Raw genomic sequence first — 22,577 nt, 5'->3', positions numbered from 1 at the left:
ACCAGCCCCGTACCACCAATATATACACCAATAACTTGGGGGGGCGTTCACTGCTATCCACCCATGGTCATGTACCATTTATTTGACATTATTTAAATTAAATTGGAATAAATGGAAGAATAAAGTGGAACTAATAAAATAAGAACCAATGATATAACCAGTGAAGCTAAAAAAAATGAATGAAGCTTCTCCACACCTGCTAATTGCCACATTAACTATACTTCCCTTTATTGCATTCAGTAAACACCATTTTTTTAAATTGATTCATTAACTTTTTATTTAGTAAACACTCACTGCACCAACCCAACCGGACTGCATCGGGTCATCTGTCTGCTACACCTGTAGACTACGAGAGTCCCCTTTTGGTCTTAATGTGGAGCTCCGGAGCCACACTCAAGTCTCCAGACACGCATTTGCAAATTGCCACACGCATTTGCGAGTCGTCCACGGCGAGACTGTAGCAACACCCAAAGGCAGGGGACGCTGAATGTTGGCAATTTGTGCTCTCAGCCTGTCAGGCGAATATGTGGAAATTTATAAAAAAGCAGCTCGCATACTTGCTTACATTTGTCAAAAGTTTTTTTTATTTTTGCGGTGCAAAAGCTTACAGCACCTGGTATTCCCAGGCGGTCTCCCATCCAAGTACTAACCAGGCCCGACCCTGCTTAGCTTCCGAGATCGGACGAGATCGGGCGTTCTTTTTTTTTTTTTTTTTTTTATTATTGTAATAAAAACATCTGTACAAATAGAGGTTTGACTCAAGATCCAAACATTCGTGAACAAACATCAGTAGGGATGTCCAACGATAGACAGTCGTAACCAAGGATGCATTTTAAAAATGAAAGTCCAGACTGTTGTCAGCAGAGAAAGTTACTAGTCCGTTGTTTACTGCCAAGTCGTCTTGAAAACGTTGGGGTCGATGTTCCTGAAGATGGGTGAGATGGGAGATGACCAACGATTTGAAGATGGACCAGTGATCGCCTTTCCTTTTTTCATGCAGGTGGATGTTTCTTGTGATGACGATGGAATGACGTGCTATGGCCAAGAGCAGCTTGAGGGCTTTGACATTTAGGCCTTTCCATGGTGAAGGGATGATACCGAACAGGAGAAGCCAGGAATTCTGGTCACCGCCACCACCGACTACCGGCGAGGGGAGTTTCACCCCCAGCCTCCTGGCAATGAGATCTTCTAGTCTGGATCTGAAATGTCGCACGACTCGGCATTGGAGAATGAGATGGTGAAAATCCTCCGGTTCCTCTCCGCACACTGGACATGTCCTGTCATAGGCACTTGGTAGAAAAGCATGCAGCGTTGTACATGGAAAGATTATCCTGTGTCTTATTTTAAAATCAGTGTTACTTACCTTGGGTGGAGTACACCAGTTAAACATGTCAGCCCAGATGGACGAGGGAGCCAGGGTGGGGTATGCCTGACGCCACGCGTTTTCTGCTGTTGGCTTTTTCAGTATTTTGGTTAGCAACACATGATAGAGTAGTTTTGTTGTGCACTCTGCCAGTCTAGTCGGTCGAGCTCCAAAGGTCAGCACATAATTTAAATCTGACTTCGTGGTGGTGTCTTCACTCTGTGACATCCGCCCCAGAAGGTGCCCCCAGTGGCAATGCACGGAGTCTCTGATTTTTCCCACTGAGCGCAACACAGTGGCCCTTCGAAAGGGAACTTTGTGGAAGCGAAACAAGGTGCGAATGCGTTCAATGTTAAAATTCCCTTTCTGGTCTAATAAATCACCCATTGTTCTGATGTGTGCACTTTCTAAAACCCCACTTAACATCCTTTCCCCACTCCCTGGCTCACCGCCCAGGAGATCGGGGTTGAACCTAAGTGGAATGTTCTGCAGTTGATGGAGTGACATTGGCTCTGTCCTAACCCATGGCCGCAATGCCCACCACGCCTCTAAGATTTCTTTTTCGAAGGGGTCCAGAGGGGGGAACATCGTGCGAGGCAACATCTGGCAGAGATTGAAGACGCCGTAGCAGCCTAGACCCTCTAAAATTGGCAGAAGAAAATCCTTCCAGGGAGCTGAGAAGGCAGGATTTAAAAACTTTCTGAGCAGCTTCAAGCGTAGTGCAGCCTTTTTTGTGCCAATGTCTGTCAAATTTAAGCCACCTGCTTGGACATCACCGATCAAGGTATAGTGCCCAATGAAACCTCTTTCCCTCTTCCACATGAAATAATTAAAAGTTAAATTTAATCTATTTAAAACATTCGCGGACATGTGAGTGACAGTCAGTGAGTGAATTAATTTTAAAATACACAGGTTATTGATGACCAATATTTTCCCTTTCAGAGTTAAATTCCTGAATTTCCACATATCTAAAGTGGATTTTACTTGTGGTAAAACTGTCTCCCATTGCTGTTCATCACAACGAGAAGTGTTCTCCCCAATCCAAACACCAAGGATTTTTTGGCTGAGTGTGGCCTCTTTAAAACCCCAGGTCTTTGGCACAGCGCTGGTGGTACCAAAAACGGCCATGGTGGACTTATCAAAATTGACTTTTGCACCCGAGGCTTGGCAGAAAATGTTGAGCTCGTTGAGAGCTACACTTAGACTCTCCACGTCTCTGACAAACAGGTTTGTATCGTCCGCATACTGTAGAATCTTAACTTCGCGTCCACTGGGTGTCCAAATGCCTTTTATGCTGTTATTTTGTTTGAGGAGGGCCGCAAGTGGTTCTACAACAAGGCTAAAGAGTAGTGAGGACAGGGGGCACCCCTGTCTCACTGACCTTCCCAATTTAACAGGTCCTGTCAGTAGTCCGTTCACTTTGATTTTACTGGCTGCGTTTGCATACAGACGTTTTATCCAATTGGTAAAGGAAGACCCAAATCCAAATTTGTCAAGCACCTTCCATAAAAAAGAGTGCTCCACCCTATCAAAGGCTTTTTCGAAATCGAGGCTGACATGAATTCCGCACGAGGCAGCCATGTGTTTAGTTAAATACTTTATACTTAAAATAGTGTCTGAAATATCCCTTGTCGGAATGCTATATGACTGCGTTTCGGAGATGATGGTACCTATTACTTTTTTGAGACGAGCTGCTAAAACTTTGGCTAAGATTTTATAGTCAGTGTTCAAAAGACTAATCGGTCTATAGTTGCTCAATTGTTCAGACGCACCTTTCTTGTGTATTAACGTAACGGTACCTTCGCAAAATGATGAAGGGACCAGATCTTTTTTTTCCATGTGATGAAACAAATTGAGCAAGATAGGTGACAGCTTTTTCATAAAAGCCTTAAAGAACTCAGCCGTTAGACCATCGCAACCTGGGCTTTTTTTATTATTTAGATCTTGGATTGCCTTTGTGATTTCGAATTCGGACATTGAGTTGTCGCACATGTCTTTATCGTCCACACTCAGTACACGGTTTAAGGCGGCTATGGCCTCGGGGGCATGATCTGTCAACGGTTGTCGGAATTTGAAGAGATCAGTATAGAAAAATTCGACCTCTTCTAAAATGTCATCCATGTCCGTGACCATCGCGTGAGATTTGTGAGACCATAATTTAGATATATATGCTTTTCCTTGTTTATTTTTTTCCAGTCCCAAAAAGTACGCTGTTGATCGCTCGCCCTCTACAGCATTTTGAGCTTTGGCCCTCAGGGCTGCCCCTCTACACTTCTTTGCTTCAAGCAGCTCGAGTTTATGTTGCAGCGAGAAAAATAACGGGTCCACAGGCCCACGTGTTATCGCCGCAGATAGAGTTATTTTCAGCAATTGGTCTCTCACAGTGTTCTCCTCTAATTTTTCCACCCAAGACTTAGCTCTACAATGATTAATTGACAATTTTTTTAAACGTAGTTTGACACTTTCCCACCAGTCTGTGATCATGTCTACATACTTAGACTCCTCCTTTATCCCATCAAGAAAATAGTTTACTTTTGAAATAAAGCTCTCATCTTCTAGAAGCGAATTATTGAAGACCCAGAGACCACCGGTCCGCCTGCTTTTGTATAGACATAGATCAAACGACAGTAGCGCGTGATCACTCTGTCCAGACCATGTGTACTTGGGATTGTCCAGTCTCTGCGCAAGGGAAGCAGACGCTAAGCACAAGTCAATGCGCGATTGTTTAAGCGTGCCCAGCACTATTTGTTTGCGCGAGAAAGCCCTCCCCCTGAGGTTTAGGGTTCTCCAGATTTCTAACATATTGTTGTTGTTGATCAAGTTCAGTAGACAATTTCTGCTGACATCATTTTTGTAGGTGTTGTTGACACTAATGTCCAATTTACTCAGGGCGACATTGAAGTCGCCAGTCATGATTGTTCTATTGTTGACAAAAGAAAACACATGTAAGAAAAAGTCTCGTCTTTTTAGCTCCAGGTTTGGTGCATGGAGGTTGATGAGTCGGAGAGGCAATGAGCCATTAAAGTCTACCACTATAAATCTGCCCTCCGGATCAGCATGCACCAGGTTGGGGTGGCCCAGTGCACAGGTCCTAGACAGGATTGCTACGCCACAAGACCTGGGGGAGCCGAGGGCTACATGTACAGAGCCACGTACCATGCGACGAATCTTGTCAACATGCTCTTGGCTCCACCAGGTCTCTTGCAGACAAAGAACATCCCACTTTGTGTTATGTAAAATGTTGTCAATTTTGAGGTTGCTCCGCAGCCCGCAGGCATTAGCTGACACAAGGAGAACAGTCATTATAAAGATAGGAGGGGAAGAGGATTATCACTTAGACTTCTTCGATCTTCCTTTTCTCAAGCCTTCAGATTGCCTCTTTTTGGGTTCCGCTGTGCTGTGTTCCATTTTGTCATCAGACAATTTACAACTGTCATGACACTTGTCGACCGGTAAGGGGGCTTCTGCCATGTGGCATTGCGGCATCATTTGGGGCAATGATGAGCCTTCAGGCTGACCAACATTCCTCCCCACCGCAGATATCTCGCTCTCTCCCGTATCGCCGGTGCACGAGGCATTTAGGGAGGTCGGAAGGGAAAAATTGATACTGCTGATTCTTTCTGGATGTTGTTTCTTCCCCGGCCTAGGGATACAACTTTCCATAGTTGTCCCCCCCCTCTCAGGGGCAGAGAGTGGAATCTGCCCAACACTCACCCCCTTCAAAGGTTCGGCCCCGGTCGACATGGGATCAGGGGTAGGGCGATGCGCACCCCCCCCGCCTCGTTCGTGAGTAGAGCTAGGATTTTGACCTATAACTCCCTCCACTACAGGCACCCTTGTCCCACACAGCACTGTATCAGAGCTCATCTCACTATTCTCAAACAGGTGAGCTTTTGAAAGGTTTGTTTCTGGCAGGCGGACAACCGGCTTTGCGATAGTGGGACTGTCTTCCATTTCTATCGGTGCGGCCACAGAAATATCCTCGCCACAAACACAAAGGACAGGGTATTGTCTGCACACACCACAACGACGAAGGTGAGTCTCATTACATTCTCTGGCATAATGCCCCTGCTTGCCACATTTCCGGCACAAGAATTCCGGACAATCCCTGTACACATGTTCCGGGGACAGGCAACCTCTACACACTTTGACCTGTCGATCATGGATCACCCTGAAATATTCAGGCCCTGAGGCAGTGATGAAGCGAGCAGAATATGGTAAAGATTTTACAGTGTCAGTAAATCTTACTTTAACAAAGCGGGTCCCGTCAGCTACATCGGTGCCCGGCCACATTTTCCTCCGTACATTGGAGGTCGCCGATACGCCCCAGGACTGAAGTTTATCATATATTTCGGAGTCTTCAATATATGCCGGCAGGTGTAGAAAGGATACGACCATTTCGTCGGTTGTTATCTCCCGACCATGTATCCGCGCCGCGCCCATCCGGAAGCCATCAAGTAGCTTCTTCTTCGCTTGAATAGAGCTAACTGTTATTTCAAATTTGTCAGAGGAAATCCTCCGACAGGCCTTAATCTGCCCACACACTTCCTTAATTCCCCTAATTAACCATAAAGGAGTGATCTCATCACCATTGTCTATGTCCAGAAATACCGTGAGGTCTTTATCAAAAATTATGCTCTCAGTCACAACATTGCTCACCATTCCATCGCTGTTCAAACCTTGTCTCTTGGTCGCCGCCAGCATGCCATCAGGCACTCGATTCAATGACTGCTCCATGGTTTGTCCTAATGAGTCCATTGAACCTGGATCCGGGAGAAAGAAGGGGGGGGGGTGGGGAGAAGAAACAAAAGAAACCCCCCTCCACAGCACGGAGGCTGGGAGGAGAAAAAAAAAAGCTAAACAAAAACTCCCAAAAATTCAGAAAAGATTAACCAAGATTTGCCACAAAAAAGACATAAGCCAGGAGCATAGAGCTCTGACTGTCACCTCTGCACACTCACGCAGAGTGACAATCAGGCACACCTGCAATCACTCAACCAACCACACCTGGGCGTTCTCAGGGTAGTATGGCCGTAAGCGAGAATTCCTTTCAAAATTTTGCATTTTATACATGTTGTCTTTATTGTGGCAAATACTTCAATCCAAAAACACGTAACAAGAATCTGAAACTATAACCACAGTCACAAATGTGTCACAACAATCTACAATGCATGATGATTGAAGTCACAGATATATGACAAATATCAGCAAATGTGTACAATGATTTGTTGGCACATACACATGGTTAAATGCGGACAAAAATCCGTAGATGGGCGACCTGTAAAAACGGGACCTTTTCTTACAGGTGACGTTTGCTACAGTCCTGCCGCGGACGACTCGCAAATGCGTGTGCTGATTTGCAAATGCGTGTCAGGAGACTTGTGTGTGGCTCCGTAGCTACACATTCGGACCACATGGGGGCACTAATATTATACCAGCCCCGTACCACCAATATATACACCAATAACTTGGGGGGGCGTTCACTGCTATCCACCCATGGTCATGTACCATTTATTTGACATTATTTAAATTAAATTGGAATAAATGGAAGAATAAAGTGGAACTAATAAAATAAGAACCAATGATATAACCAGTGAAGCTAAAAAAAATGAATGAAGCTTCTCCACACCTGCTAATTGCCACATTAACTATACTTCCCTTTATTGCATTCAGTAAACACCATTTTTTTAAATTGATTCATTAACTTTTTATTTAGTAAACACTCACTGCACCAACCCAACCGGACTGCATCGGGTCATCTGTCTGCTACACCTGTAGACTACGAGAGTCCCCTTTTGGTCTTAATGTGGAGCTCCGGAGCCACACTCAAGTCTCCAGACACGCATTTGCAAATTGCCACACGCATTTGCGAGTCGTCCACGGCGAGACTGTAGCAACACCCAAAGGCAGGGGACGCTGAATGTTGGCATTTTGTGCTCTCAGCCTGTCAGGCGAATATGTGGGAATTTATAAAAAAGCAGCTCGCATACTTGCTTACATTTGTCAAAAGTTTTTTTTATTTTTGCGGTGCAAAAGCTTACAGCACCTGGTATTCCCAGGCGGTCTCCCATCCAAGTACTAACCAGGCCCGACCCTGCTTAGCTTCCGAGTTCGGGCGTTCTCAGGGTAGTATGGCCGTAAGCGAGAATTCCTTTCAAAATTTTGCATTTTATACATGTTGTCTTTATTGTGGCAAATACTTCAATCCAAAAATACGTAACAAGAATCTGAAACTATAACCACAGTCACAAATGTGTCACAACAATCTACAATGCATGATTGAAGTCACAGATATATGACAAATATCAGCAAATGTGTACAATGATTTGTTGGCACATACACATGGTTAAATGCGGACAAAAATCCGTGGATGGGCGACCTGTAAAAACTGGACCTTTTCTTACAGGTGACGTTTGCTACAGTTCTGCCGCGGACGACTCGCAAATGCGTGTGCTGATTTGCAAATGCGTGTCAGGAGACTTGTGTGTGGCTCCGTAGCTACACATTCGGACCACATGGGGGCACTAATATTATACCAGCCCCGTACCACCAATATATACACCAATAACTTGGGGGGGCGTTCACTGCTATCCACCCATGGTCATGTACCATTTATTTGACATTATTTAAATTAAATTGGAATAAATGGAAGAATAAAGTGGAACTAATAAAATAAGAACCAATGATATAACCAGTGAAGCTAAAAAAAATGAATGAAGCTTCTCCACACCTGCTAATTGCCACATTAACTATACTTCCCTTTATTGCATTCAGTAAACACCATTTTTTTAAATTGATTCATTAACTTTTTATTTAGTAAACACTCACTGCACCAACCCAACCGGACTGCATCGGGTCATCTGTCTGCTACACCTGTAGACTACGAGAGTCCCCTTTTGGTCTTAATGTGGAGCTCCGGAGCCACACTCAAATCTCCAAACACGCATTTACAAATTGCCACACGCATTTGCGAGTCGTCCACGGCGAGACTGTAGCAACACCCAAAGGCAGGGGACGCTGAATGTTGGCATTTTGTGCTCTCAGCCTGTCAGGCGAATATGTGGAAATTTATAAAAAAGCAGCTCGCATACTTGCTTACATTTGTCAAAAGTTTTTTTTATTTTTGCGGTGCAAAAGCTTACAGCACCTGGTATTCCCAGGCGGTCTCCCATCCAAGTACTAACCAGGCCCAACCCTGCTTAGCTTCCGAGATCGGACGAGATCGGGCGTTCTCAGGGTAGTATGGCCGTAAGCGAGAATTCCTTTCAAAATTTTACATTTTATACATGTTGTCTTTATTGTGGCAAATACTTCAATCCAAAAACACGTAACAAGAATCTGAAACTATAACCACAGTCACAAATGTGTCACAACAATCTACAATGCATGATGATTGAAGTCACAGATATATGACAAATATCAGCAAATGTGTACAATGATTTGTTGGCACATACACATGGTTAAATGCGGACAAAAATCCGTAGATGGGCGACCTGTAAAAACGGGACCTTTTCTTACAGGTGACGTTTGCTACAGTCCTGCCGCGGACGACTCGCAAATGCGTGTGCTGATTTGCAAATGCGTGTCAGGAGACTTGTGTGTGTGGCTCCGTAGCTACACATTCGGACCACATGGGGGCACTAATATTATACCAGCCCCGTACCACCAATATATACACCAATAACTTGGGGGGGCGTTCACTGCTATCCACCCATGGTCATGTACCATTTATTTGACATTATTTAAATTAAATTGGAATAAATGGAAGAATAAAGTGGAACTAATAAAATAAGAACCAATGATATAACCAGTGAAGCTAAAAAAAATGAATGAAGCTTCTCCACACCTGCTAATTGCCACATTAACTATACTTCCCTTTATTGCATTCAGTAAACACCATTTTTTAAAATTGATTCATTAACTTTTTATTTAGTAAACACTCACTGCACCAACCCAACCGGACTGCATCGGGCCATCTGTCTGCTACACCTGTAGACTACGAGAGTCCCCTTTTGGTCTTAATGTGGAGCTCCGGAGCCACACTCAAGTCTCCAGACACGCATTTGCAAATTGCCACACGCATTTGCGAGTCGTCCACGGCGAGACTGTAGCAACACCCAAAGGCAGGGGACGCTGAATGTTGGCATTTTGTGCTCTCAGCCTGTCAGGCGAATATGTGGAAATTTATAAAAAAAGCAGCTCGCATACTTGCTTACATTTGTCAAAAGTTTTTTTTTATTTTTGCGGTGCAAAAGCTTACAGCACCTGGTATTCCCAGGCGGTCTCCCATCCAAGTACTAACCAGGCCCGACCCTGCTTAGCTTCCGAGATCGGACGAGATCGGGCGTTCTCAGGGTAGTATGGCCGTAAGCGAGAATTCCTTTCAAAATTTTGCATTTTATACATGTTGTCTTTATTGTGGCAAATACTTCAAAAATACGTAACAAGAATCTGAAACTATAACCACAGTCACAAATGTGTCACAACAATCTACAATGCATGATTGAAGTCACAGATATATGACAAATATCAGCAAATGTGTACAATGATTTGTTGGCACATACACGTGGTTAAATGCGGACAAAAATCCGTAGATGGGCGACCTGTAAAAACGGGACCTTTTCTTACAGGTGACGTTTGCTACAGTCCTGCCGCGGACGACTCGCAAATGCGTGTGCTGATTTGCAAATGCGTGTCAGGAGACTTGTGTGTGGCTCCGTAGCTACACATTCGGACCACATGGGGGCACTAATATTATACCAGCCCCGTACCACCAATATATACACCAATAACTTGGGGGGGCGTTCACTGCTATCCACCCATGGTCATGTACCATTTATTTGACATTATTTAAATTAAATTGGAATAAATGGAAGAATAAAGTGGAACTAATAAAATAAGAACCAATGATATAACCAGTGAAGCTAAAAAAAATGAATGAAGCTTCTCCACACCTGCTAATTGCCACATTAACTATACTTCCCTTTATTGCATTCAGTAAACACCATTTTTTAAAATTGATTCATTAACTTTTTATTTAGTAAACACTCACTGCACCAACCCAACCGGACTGCATCGGGCCATCTGTCTGCTACACCTGTAGACTACGAGAGTCCCCTTTTGGTCTTAATGTGGAGCTCCGGAGCCACACTCAAGTCTCCAGACACGCATTTGCAAATTGCCACACGCATTTGCGAGTCGTCCACGGCGAGACTGTAGCAACACCCAAAGGCAGGGGACGCTGAATGTTGGCATTTTGTGCTCTCAGCCTGTCAGGCGAATATGTGGAAATTTATAAAAAAGCAGCTCGCATACTTGCTTACATTTGTCAAAAGTTTTTTTTATTTTTGCGGTGCAAAAGCTTACAGCACCTGGTATTCCCAGGCGGTCTCCCATCCAAGTACTAACCAGGCCCGACCCTGCTTAGCTTCCGAGATCGGACGAGATCGGGGGTTCTCAGGGTAGTATGGCCGTAAGCGAGAATTCCTTTCAAAATTTTGCATTTTATACATGTTGTCTTTATTGTGGCAAATACTTCAATCCAAAAATACGTAACAAGAATCTGAAACTATAACCACAGTCACAAATGTGTCACAACAATCTACAATGCATGATTGAAGTCACAGATATATGACAAATATCAGCAAATGTGTACAATGATTTGTTGGCACATACACATGGTTAAATGCGGACAAAAATCCGTAGATGGGCGACCTGTAAAAACGGGACCTTTTCTTACAGGTGACGTTTGCTACAGTCCTGCCGCGGACGACTCGCAAATGCGTGTGCTGATTTGCAAATGCGTGTCAGGAGACTTGTGTGTGGCTCCGTAGCTACACATTCGGACCACATGGGGGCACTAATATTATACCAGCCCCGTACCACCAATATATACACCAATAACTTGGGGGGGCGTTCACTGCTATCCACCCATGGTCATGTACCATTTATTTGACATTATTTAAATTAAATTGGAATAAATGGAAGAATAAAGTGGAACTAATAAAATAAGAACCAATGATATAACCAGTGAAGCTAAAAAAAATGAATGAAGCTTCTCCACACCTGCTAATTGCCACATTAACTATACTTCCCTTTATTGCATTCAGTAAACACCATTTTTTAAAATTGATTCATTAACTTTTTATTTAGTAAACACTCACTGCACCAACCCAACCGGACTGCATCGGGTCATCTGTCTGCTACACCTGTAGACTACGAGAGTCCCCTTTTGGTCTTAATGTGGAGCTCCGGAGCCACACTCAAGTCTCCAGACACGCATTTGCAAATTGCCACACGCATTTGCGAGTCGTCCACGGCGAGACTGTAGCAACACCCAAAGGCAGGGGACGCTGAATGTTGGCATTTTGTGCTCTCAGCCTGTCAGGCGAATATGTGGAAATTTATAAAAAAGCAGCTCGCATACTTGCTTACATTTGTCAAAAGTTTTTTTTATTTTTGCGGTGCAAAAGCTTACAGCACCTGGTATTCCCAGGCGGTCTCCCATCCAAGTACTAACCAGGCCCGACCCTGCTTAGCTTCCGAGATCGGACGAGATCGGGCGTTCTCAGGGTAGTATGGCCGTAAGCGAGAATTCCTTTCAAAATTTTGCATTTTATACATGTTGTCTTTATTGTGGCAAATACTTCAAAAATACGTAACAAGAATCTGAAACTATAACCACAGTCACAAATGTGTCACAACAATCTACAATGCATGATTGAAGTCACAGATATATGACAAATATCAGCAAATGTGTACAATGATTTGTTGGCACATACACATGGTTAAATGCGGACAAAAATCCGTAGATGGGCGACCTGTAAAAACGGGACCTTTTCTTACAGGTGACGTTTGCTACAGTCCTGCCGCGGACGACTCGCAAATGCGTGTGCTGATTTGCAAATGCGTGTCAGGAGACTTGTGTGTGGCTCCGTAGCTACACATTCGGACCACATGGGGGCACTAATATTATACCAGCCCCGTACCACCAATATATACACCAATAACTTGGGGGGGCGTTCACTGCTATCCACCCATGGTCATGTACCATTTATTTGACATTATTTAAATTAAATTGGAATAAATGGAAGAATAAAGTGGAACTAATAAAATAAGAACCAATGATATAACCAGTGAAGCTAAAAAAATGAATGAAGCTTCTCCACACCTGCTAATTGCCACATTAACTATACTTCCCTTTATTGCATTCAGTAAACACCATTTTTTAAAATTGATTCATGAACTTTTTATTTAGTAAACACTCACTGCACCAACCCAACCGGACTGCATCGGGCCATCTGTCTGCTACACCTGTAGACTACGAGAGTCCCCTTTTGGTCTTAATGTGGAGCTCCGGAGCCACACTCAAGTCTCCAGACACGCATTTGCAAATTGCCACACGCATTTGCGAGTCGTCCACGGCGAGACTGTAGCAACACCCAAAGGCAGGGGACGCTGAATGTTGGCATTTTGTGCTCTCAGCCTGTCAGGCGAATATGTGGAAATTTATAAAAAAGCAGCTCGCATACTTGCTTACATTTGTCAAAAGTTTTTTTTATTTTTGCGGTGCAAAAGCTTACAGCACCTGGTATTCCCAGGCGGTCTCCCATCCAAGTACTAACCAGGCCCGACCCTGCTTAGCTTCCGAGATCGGACGAGATCGGGCGTTCTCAGGGTAGTATGGCCGTAAGCGAGAATTCCTTTCAAAATTTTGCATTTTATACATGTTGTCTTTATTGTGGCAAATACTTCAAAAATTCGTAACAAGAATCTGAAACTATAACCACAGTCACAAATGTGTCACAACAATCTACAATGCATGATTGAAGTCACAGATATATGACAAATATCAGCAAATGTGTACAATGATTTGTTGGCACATACACATGGTTAAATGCGGACAAAAATCCGTAGATGGGCGACCTGTAAAAACGGGACCTTTTCTTACAGGTGACGTTTGCTACAGTCCTGCCGCGGACGACTCGCAAATGCGTGTGCTGATTTGCAAATGCGTGTCAGGAGACTTGTGTGTGGCTCCGTAGCTACACATTCGGACCACATGGGGGCACTAATATTATACCAGCCCCGTACCACCAATATATACACCAATAACTTGGGGGGGCGTTCACTGCTATCCACCCATGGTCATGTACCATTTATTTGACATTATTTAAATTAAATTGGAATAAATGGAAGAATAAAGTGGAACTAATAAAATAAGAACCAATGATATAACCAGTGAAGCTAAAAAAATGAATGAAGCTTCTCCACACCTGCTAATTGCCACATTAACTATACTTCCCTTTATTGCATTCAGTAAACACCATTTTTTAAAATTGATTCATTAACTTTTTATTTAGTAAACACTCACTGCACCAACCCAACCGGACTGCATCGGGCCATCTGTCTGCTACACCTGTAGACTACGAGAGTCCCCTTTTGGTCTTAATGTGGAGCTCCGGAGCCACACTCAAGTCTCCAGACACGCATTTGCAAATTGCCACACGCATTTGCGAGTCGTCCACGGCGAGACTGTAGCAACACCCAAAGGCAGGGGACGCTGAATGTTGGCATTTTGTGCTCTCAGCCTGTCAGGCGAATATGTGGAAATTTATAAAAAAGCAGCTCGCATACTTGCTTACATTTGTCAAAAGTTTTTTTTATTTTTGCGGTGCAAAAGCTTACAGCACCTGGTATTCCCAGGCGGTCTCCCATCCAAGTACTAACCAGGCCCGACCCTGCTTAGCTTCCGAGATCGGACGAGATCGGGCGTTCTCAGGGTAGTATGGCCGTAAGCGAGAATTCCTTTCAAAATTTTGCATTTTATACATGTTGTCTTTATTGTGGCAAATACTTCAATCCAAAAATACGTAACAAGAATCTGAAACTATAACCACAGTCACAAATGTGTCACAACAATCTACAATGCATGATTGAAGTCACAGATATATGACAAATATCAGCAAATGTGTACAATGATTTGTTGGCACATACACATGGTTAAATGCGGACAAAAATCCGTAGATGGGCGACCTGTAAAAACGGGACCTTTTCTTACAGGTGACGTTTGCTACAGTCCTGCCGCGGACGACTCGCAAATGCGTGTGCTGATTTGCAAATGCGTGTCAGGAGACTTGTGTGTGGCTCCGTAGCTACACATTCGGACCACATGGGGGCACTAATATTATACCAGCCCCGTACCACCAATATATACACCAATAACTTGGGGGGGCGTTCACTGCTATCCACCCATGGTCATGTACCATTTATTTGACATTATTTAAATTAAATTGGAATAAATGGAAGAATAAAGTGGAACTAATAAAATAAGAACCAATGATATAACCAGTGAAGCTAAAAAAATGAATGAAGCTTCTCCACACCTGCTAATTGCCACATTAACTATACTTCCCTTTATTGCATTCAGTAAACACCATTTTTTAAAATTGATTCATTAACTTTTTATTTAGTAAACACTCACTGCACCAACCCAACCGGACTGCATCGGGCCATCTGTCTGCTACACCTGTAGACTACGAGAGTCCCCTTTTGGTCTTAATGTGGAGCTCCGGAGCCACACTCAAGTCTCCAGACACGCATTTGCAAATTGCCACACGCATTTGCGAGTCGTCCACGGCGAGACTGTAGCAACACCCAAAGGCAGGGGACGCTGAATGTTGGCATTTTGTGCTCTCAGCCTGTCAGGCGAATATGTGGAAATTTATAAAAAAGCAGCTCGCATACTTGCTTACATTTGTCAAAAGTTTTTTTTATTTTTGCGGTGCAAAAGCTTACAGCACCTGGTATTCCCAGGCGGTCTCCCATCCAAGTACTAACCAGGCCCGACCCTGCTTAGCTTCCGAGATCGGACGAGATCGGGGGTTCTCAGGGTAGTATGGCCGTAAGCGAGAATTCCTTTCAAAATTTAGCATTTTATACATGTTGTCTTTATTGTGGCAAATACTTCAATCCAAAAATACGTAACAAGAATCTGAAACTATAACCACAGTCACAAATGTGTCACAACAATCTACAATGCATGATTGAAGTCACAGATATATGACAAATATCAGCAAATGTGTACAATGATTTGTTGGCACATACACATGGTTAAATGCGGACAAAAATCCGTAGATGGGCGACCTGTAAAAACGGGACCTTTTCTTACAGGTGACGTTTGCTACAGTCCTGCCGCGGACGACTCGCAAATGCGTGTGCTGATTTGCAAATGCGTGTCAGGAGACTTGTGTGTGGCTCCGTAGCTACACATTCGGACCACATGGGGGCACTAATATTATACCAGCCCCGTACCACCAATATATACACCAATAACTTGGGGGGGCGTTCACTGCTATCCACCCATGGTCATGTACCATTTATTTGACATTATTTAAATTAAATTGGAATAAATGGAAGAATAAAGTGGAACTAATAAAATAAGAACCAATGATATAACCAGTGAAGCTAAAAAAATGAATGAAGCTTCTCCACACCTGCTAATTGCCACATTAACTATACTTCCCTTTATTGCATTCAGTAAACACCATTTTTTAAAATTGATTCATTAACTTTTTATTTAGTAAACACTCACTGCACCAACCCAACCGGACTGCATATTAACTTTTTATTTAGTAAACACTCACTGCACCAACCCAACCGGACTGCATCGGGTCATCTGTCTGCTACACCTGTAGACTACGAGAGTCCCCTTTTGGTCTTAATGTGGAGCTCCGGAGCCACACTCAAGTCTCCAGACACGCATTTGCAAATTGCCACACGCATTTGCGAGTCGTCCACGGCGAGACTGTAGCAACACCCAAAGGCAGGGGACGCTGAATGTTGGCATTTTGTGCTCTCAGCCTGTCAGGCGAATATGTGGAAATTTATAAAAAAGCAGCTCGCATACTTGCTTAGATTTGTCAAAGTTTTTTTTATTTATTTATTTTTTGCGGTGCAAAAGCTTACAGCACCTGGTATTCCCAGGCGGTCTCCCATCCAAGTACTAACCAGGCCCGACCCTGCTTAGCTTCCGAGATCGGACGAGATCGGGCGTTCTCAGGGTAGTATGGCCGTAAGGGAGAATTCCTTTCAAAATTTTGCATTTTATACATGTTGTCTTTATTGTGGCAAATACTTCAATCCAAAAATACGTAACAAGAATCTGAAACTATAACCACAGTCACAAATGTGTCACAACAATCTACAATGCATGATTGAAGTCACAGATATATGACAAATATCAGCAAATGTGTACAATGATTTGTTGGCACATACACATGGTTAAATGCGGACAAACATCCGTAGATGGGCGACCTGTAAAAACGGGACCTTTTCTTACAGGTGACGTTTGCTACAGTCCTGCCGCGGACGACTCGCAAATGCGTGTGCTGATTTGCAAATGCGTGTCAGGAGACTTGTGTGTGGCTCCGTAGCTACACATTCGGACCACATGGGGGCACTAATATTATACCAGCCCCGTACCACCAATATATACACCAATAACTTGGGGGGGCGTTCACTGCTATCCACCCATGGTCATGTACCATTTATTTGACATTATTTAAATTAAATTGGAATAAATTGAAGAATAAAGTGGAACTAATAAAATAAGAACCAATGATATAACCAGTGAAGCTAAAAAAAATGAATGAAGCTTCTCCACACCTGCTAATTGCCACATTAACTATACTTCCCTTTATTGCATTCAGTAAACGCCATTTTTTAAAATTGATTCATTAACTTTTTATTTAGTAAACACTCACTGCACCAACCCAACCGGACTGCATCGGGTCATATGTCTGCTACACCTGTAGACTCCGAGGGTACCCTTTTGGTCTTAATGTGTGGCTCCGGAGCCACAGTCAAGTCTCCAGACACGCATTTGCAAATTGCCACACGCATTTGCGAGTCGTCCACGGCGAGACTGTAGCAACACCCAAAGGCAGGGGACGCTGAATGTTGGCAATTTGTGCTCTCAGCCTGTCAGGCGAATATGTGGAAATTTATAAAAAAGCAGCTCGCATACTTGCTTACATTTGTCAAAAGTTTTTTTTATTTTTGCGGTGCAAAAGCTTACAGCACCTGGTATTCCCAGGCGGTCTCCCATCCAAGTACTAACCAGGCCCGACCCTGCTTAGCTTCCGAGATCGGACGAGATCGGGCGTTCTCAGGGTAGTATGGCCGTAAGCGAGCATTCCTTTCAAAATTTTGCATTTTATACATGTGGTCTTTATTGTGGCAAATACGTCAATCCAAAAATACGTAACAAGAATCTGAAACTATAACCACAGTCACAATTGTGTCACAACAATCTACAATGCATGATTGAAGTCACAGATATATGACAAATATCAGCAAATGTGTACAATGATTTGTTGGCACATACACATGGTTAAATGCGGACAAAAATCCGTAGATGGGCGACCTGTAAAAACGGGACCTTTTCTTACAGGTGACATTTGCTACAGTCCTGCCGCGGACGACTCGCAAATGCGTGTGCTGATTTGCAAATGCGTGTCAGGAGACTTGTGTGTGGCTCCGTAGCTACACATTCGGACCACATGGGGGCACTAATATTATACCAGCCCCGTACCACCAATATATACACCAATAACTTGGGGGGGCGTTCACTGCTATCCACCCATGGTCATGTACCATTTATTTGACATTATTTAAATTAAATTGGAATAAATGGAAGAATAAAGTGGAACTAATAAAATAAGAACCAATGATATAACCAGTGAAGCTAAAAAAAATGAATGAAGCTTCTCCACACCTGCTAATTGCCACATTAACTATACTTCCCTTTATTGCATTCAGTAAACGCCATTTTTAAAAATTGATTCATTAACTTTTTATTTAGTAAACACTCACTGCACCAACCCAACCGGACTGCATCGGGTCATATGTCTGCTACACCTGTAGACTCCGAGGGTACCCTTTTGGTCTTAATGTGTGGCTCCGGAGCCACAGTCAAGTCTCCAGACACGCATTTGCAAATTGCCACACGCATTTGCGAGTCGTCCACGGCGAGACTGTAGCAACACCCAAAGGCAGGGGACGCTGAATGTTGGCAATTTGTGCTCTCAGCCTGTCAGGCGAATATGTGGAAATTTATAAAAAAGCAGCTCGCATACTTGCTTAGATTTGTCAAAGTTTTTTTTATTTATTTATTTTTTGCGGTGCAAAAGCTTACAGCACCTGGTATTCCCAGGCGGTCTCCCATCCAAGTACTAACCAGGCCCGACCCTGCTTAGCTTCCGAGATCGGACGAGATCGGGCGTTCTCAGGGTAGTATGGCCGTAAGGGAGAATTCCTTTCAAAATTTTGCATTTTATACATGTTGTCTTTATTGTGGCAAATACTTCAATCCAAAAATACGTAACAAGAATCTGAAACTATAACCACAGTCACAAATGTGTCACAACAATCTACAATGCATGATTGAAGTCACAGATATATGACAAATATCAGCAAATGTGTACAATGATTTGTTGGCACATACACATGGTTAAATGCGGACAAAAATCCGTAGATGGGCGACCTGTAAAAACGGGACCTTTTCTTACAGGTGACGTTTGCTACAGTCCTGCCGCGGACGACTCGCAAATGCGTGTGCTGATTTGCAAATGCATGTCAGGAGACTTGTGTGTGGCTCCGTAGCTACACATTCGGACCACATGGGGGCACTAATATTATACCAGCCCCGTACCACCAATATATACACCAATAACTTGGGGGGGGCGTTCACTGCTATCCACCCATGGTCATGTACCATTTATTTGACATTATTTAAATTAAATTGGAATAAATGGAAGAATAAAGTGGAACTAATAAAATAAGAACCAATGATATAACCAGTGAAGCTAAAAAAAATGAATGAAGCTTCTCCACACCTGCTAATTGCCACATTAACTATACTTCCCTTTATTGCATTCAGTAAACACCATTTTTTAAAATTGAGTCATTAACTTTTTATTTAGTAAACACTCACTGCACCAACCCAACCGGACTGCATCGGGTCATCTGTCTGCTACACCTGTCGACTACGAGAGTCCCCTTTTGGTCTTAATGTGGAGCTCCGGAGCCACACTCAAGTCTCCAGACACGCATTTGCAAATTGCCACACGCATTTGCGAGTCGTCCACGGCGAGACTGTAGCAACACCCAAAGGCAGGGGACGCTGAATGTTGGCATTTTGTGCTCTCAGCCTGTCAGGCGAATATGTGGAAATTTATAAAAAAGCAGCTCGCATACTTGCTTACATTTGTCAAAAGTTTTTTTTATTTTTGCGGTGCAAAAGCTTTCAGCACCTGGTATTCCCAGGCGGTCTCCCATCCAAGTACTAACCAGGCCCGACCCTGCTTAGCTTCCGAGATCGGACGAGATCGGGCGTTCTCAGGGTAGTATGGCCGTAAGCGAGAATTCCTTTCAAAATTTTGCATTTTATACATGTTGTCTTTATTGTGGCAAATACTTCAATCCAAAAATACGTAACAAGAATCTGAAACTATAACCACAGTCACAAATGTGTCACAACAATCTACAATGCATGATTGAAGTCACAGATATATGACAAATATCAGCAAATGTGTACAATGATTTGTTGGCACATACACATGGTTAAATGCGGACAAAAATCCGTAGATGGGCGACCTGTAAAAACGGGACCTTTTCTTACAGGTGACGTTTGCTACAGTCCTGCCGCGGACGACTCGCAAATGCGTGTGCTGATTTGCAAATGCGTGTCAGGAGACTTGTGTGTGGCTCCGTAGCTACACATTCGGACCACATGGGGGCACTAATATTATACCAGCCCCGTACCACCAATATATACACCAATAACTTGGGGGGGCGTTCACTGCTATCCACCCATGGTCATGTACCATTTATTTGACATTATTTAAATTAAATTGGAATAAATGGAAGAATAAAGTGGAACTAATAAAATAAGAACCAATGATATAACCAGTGAAGCTAAAAAAAATGAATGAAGCTTCTCCACACCTGCTAATTGCCACATTAACTATACTTCCCTTTATTGCATTCAGTAAACACCATTTTTTAAAATTGATTCATTAACTTTTTATTTAGTAAACACTCACTGCACCAACCCAACCGGACTGCATCGGGTCATCTGTCTGCTACACCTGTAGACTACGAGAGTCCCCTTTTGGTCTTAATGTGGAGCTCCGGAGCCACACTCAAGTCTCCAGACACGCATTTGCAAATTGCCACACGCATTTGCGAGTCGTCCACGGCGAGACTGTAGCAACACCCAAAGGCAGGGGACGCTGAATGTTGGCATTTTGTGCTCTCAGCCTGTCAGGCGAATATGTGGAAATTTATAAAAAAGCAGCTCGCATACTTGCTTACATTTGTCAAAAGTTTTTTTTATTTTTGCGGTGCAAAAGCTTACAGCACCTGGTATTCCCAGGCGGTCTCCCATCCAAGTACTAACCAGGCCCGACCCTGCTTAGCTTCCGAGATCGGACGAGATCGGGCGTTCTCAGGGTAGTATGGCCGTAAGCGAGCATTCCTTTCAAAATTTTGCATTTTATACATGTGGTCTTTATTGTGGCAAATACGTCAATCCAAAAATACGTAACAAGAATCTGAAACTATAACCACAGTCACAATTGTGTCACAACAATCTACAATGCATGATTGAAGTCACAGATATATGACAAATATCAGCAAATGTGTACAATGATTTGTTGGCACATACACATGGTTAAATGCGGACAAAAATCCGTAGATGGGCGACCTGTAAAAACGGGACCTTTTCTTACAGGTGACGTTTGCTACAGTCCTGCCGCGGACGACTCGCAAATGCGTGTGCTGATTTGCAAATGCGTGTCAGGAGACTTGTGTGTGGCTCCGTAGCTACACATTCGGACCACATGGGGGCACTAATATTATACCAGCCCCGTACCACCAATATATACACCAATAACTTGGGGGGGCGTTCACTGCTATCCACCCATGGTCATGTACCATTTATTTGACATTATTTAAATTAAATTGGAATAAATGGAAGAATAAAGTGGAACTAATAAAATAAGAACCAATGATATAACCAGTGAAGCTAAAAAAAATGAATGAAGCTTCTCCACACCTGCTAATTGCCACATTAACTATACTTCCCTTTATTGCATTCAGTAAACGCCATTTTTTAAAATTGATTCATTAACTTTTTATTTAGTAAACACTCACTGCACCAACCCAACCGGACTGCATCGGGTCATCTGTCTGCTACACCTGTAGACTACGAGAGTCCCCTTTTGGTCTTAATGTGGAGCTCCGGAGCCACACTCAAGTCTCCAGACACGCATTTGCAAATTGCCACACGCATTTGCGAGTCGTCCACGGCGAGACTGTAGCAACACCCAAAGGCAGGGGACGCTGAATGTTGGCATTTTGTGCTCTCAGCCTGTCAGGCGAATATGTGGAAATTTATAAAAAAGCAGCTCGCATACTTGCTTACATTTGTCAAAAGTTTTTTTTATTTTTGCGGTGCAAAAGCTTACAGCACCTGGTATTCCCAGGCGGTCTCCCATCCAAGTACTAACCAGGCCCGACCCTGCTTAGCTTCCGAGATCGGACGAGATCGGGCGTTCTCAGGGTAGTATGGCCGTAAGCGAGCATTCCTTTCAAAATTTTGCATTTTATACATGTGGTCTTTATTGTGGCAAATACGTCAATCCAAAAATACGTAACAAGAATCTGAAACTATAACCACAGTCACAATTGTGTCACAACAATCTACAATGCATGATTGAAGTCACAGATATATGACAAATATCAGCAAATGTGTACAATGATTTGTTGGCACATACACATGGTTAAATGCGGACAAAAATCCGTAGATGGGCGACCTGTAAAAACGGGACCTTTTCTTACAGGTGACATTTGCTACAGTCCTGCCGCGGACGACTCGCAAATGCGTGTGCTGATTTGCAAATGCGTGTCAGGAGACTTGTGTGTGGCTCCGTAGCTACACATTCGGACCACATGGGGGCACTAATATTATACCAGCCCCGTACCACCAATATATACACCAATAACTTGGGGGGGCGTTCACTGCTATCCACCCATGGTCATGTACCATTTATTTGACATTATTTAAATTAAATTGGAATAAATGGAAGAATAAAGTGGAACTAATAAAATAAGAACCAATGATATAACCAGTGAAGCTAAAAAAAATGAA

At 43.3% G+C, this 22,577-nt stretch overlaps 13 non-coding genes and 1 pseudogene across 13 annotated transcripts; all 14 read right to left on the bottom strand.

Moving 5' to 3' along the window:
- Positions 1–7,397: 7,397 nt before the first annotated feature.
- Positions 7,398–7,506, bottom strand: LOC148330860 (5S ribosomal RNA; annotated as a pseudogene).
- Positions 7,507–8,498: 992 nt separating this feature from the next.
- Positions 8,499–8,617, bottom strand: LOC148330859 (5S ribosomal RNA). Its single transcript, XR_015845396.1, has one exon. It is a non-coding gene; the product is annotated as a 5S ribosomal RNA (ribosomal RNA).
- A 999-nt stretch (positions 8,618–9,616) lies between these two features.
- LOC148330858 (5S ribosomal RNA) lies at positions 9,617–9,735 on the bottom strand. Its single transcript, XR_015845535.1, has one exon. It is a non-coding gene; the product is annotated as a 5S ribosomal RNA (ribosomal RNA).
- Positions 9,736–10,722: 987 nt separating this feature from the next.
- On the bottom strand, positions 10,723–10,841 carry LOC148330857 (5S ribosomal RNA). The gene has a single exon (XR_015845373.1). It is a non-coding gene; the product is annotated as a 5S ribosomal RNA (ribosomal RNA).
- Positions 10,842–11,833: 992 nt separating this feature from the next.
- LOC148330856 (5S ribosomal RNA) lies at positions 11,834–11,952 on the bottom strand. Its single transcript, XR_015845534.1, has one exon. It is a non-coding gene; the product is annotated as a 5S ribosomal RNA (ribosomal RNA).
- A 986-nt stretch (positions 11,953–12,938) lies between these two features.
- Positions 12,939–13,057, bottom strand: LOC148330855 (5S ribosomal RNA). The gene has a single exon (XR_015845533.1). It is a non-coding gene; the product is annotated as a 5S ribosomal RNA (ribosomal RNA).
- A 986-nt stretch (positions 13,058–14,043) lies between these two features.
- LOC148330854 (5S ribosomal RNA) lies at positions 14,044–14,162 on the bottom strand. The gene has a single exon (XR_015845532.1). It is a non-coding gene; the product is annotated as a 5S ribosomal RNA (ribosomal RNA).
- Positions 14,163–15,153: 991 nt separating this feature from the next.
- On the bottom strand, positions 15,154–15,272 carry LOC148330853 (5S ribosomal RNA). The gene has a single exon (XR_015845372.1). It is a non-coding gene; the product is annotated as a 5S ribosomal RNA (ribosomal RNA).
- A 1,051-nt stretch (positions 15,273–16,323) lies between these two features.
- On the bottom strand, positions 16,324–16,442 carry LOC148330852 (5S ribosomal RNA). Its single transcript, XR_015845415.1, has one exon. It is a non-coding gene; the product is annotated as a 5S ribosomal RNA (ribosomal RNA).
- Positions 16,443–17,434: 992 nt separating this feature from the next.
- Positions 17,435–17,553, bottom strand: LOC148330851 (5S ribosomal RNA). The gene has a single exon (XR_015845531.1). It is a non-coding gene; the product is annotated as a 5S ribosomal RNA (ribosomal RNA).
- A 1,000-nt stretch (positions 17,554–18,553) lies between these two features.
- LOC148330850 (5S ribosomal RNA) lies at positions 18,554–18,672 on the bottom strand. The gene has a single exon (XR_015845414.1). It is a non-coding gene; the product is annotated as a 5S ribosomal RNA (ribosomal RNA).
- Positions 18,673–19,665: 993 nt separating this feature from the next.
- LOC148330849 (5S ribosomal RNA) lies at positions 19,666–19,784 on the bottom strand. The gene has a single exon (XR_015845439.1). It is a non-coding gene; the product is annotated as a 5S ribosomal RNA (ribosomal RNA).
- A 992-nt stretch (positions 19,785–20,776) lies between these two features.
- On the bottom strand, positions 20,777–20,895 carry LOC148330848 (5S ribosomal RNA). The gene has a single exon (XR_015845529.1). It is a non-coding gene; the product is annotated as a 5S ribosomal RNA (ribosomal RNA).
- A 992-nt stretch (positions 20,896–21,887) lies between these two features.
- Positions 21,888–22,006, bottom strand: LOC148330847 (5S ribosomal RNA). The gene has a single exon (XR_015845528.1). It is a non-coding gene; the product is annotated as a 5S ribosomal RNA (ribosomal RNA).
- Between the last annotated feature and the right edge of the window lie 571 nt (positions 22,007–22,577).

The sequence above is a fragment of the Idiotropiscis lumnitzeri genome, chromosome 9 (genome assembly GCF_059441095.1).
Source record: "Idiotropiscis lumnitzeri isolate Australia: NSW breed Sydney's pygmy pipehorse chromosome 9, RoL_Ilum_1.0, whole genome shotgun sequence".
In the NCBI taxonomy this organism is placed as follows: domain Eukaryota; kingdom Metazoa; phylum Chordata; class Actinopteri; order Syngnathiformes; family Syngnathidae; genus Idiotropiscis; species Idiotropiscis lumnitzeri.
The sequence above is the reverse complement of the archived record's forward strand: the minus strand, read 5'-3'. Positions and strand labels throughout refer to the sequence as shown.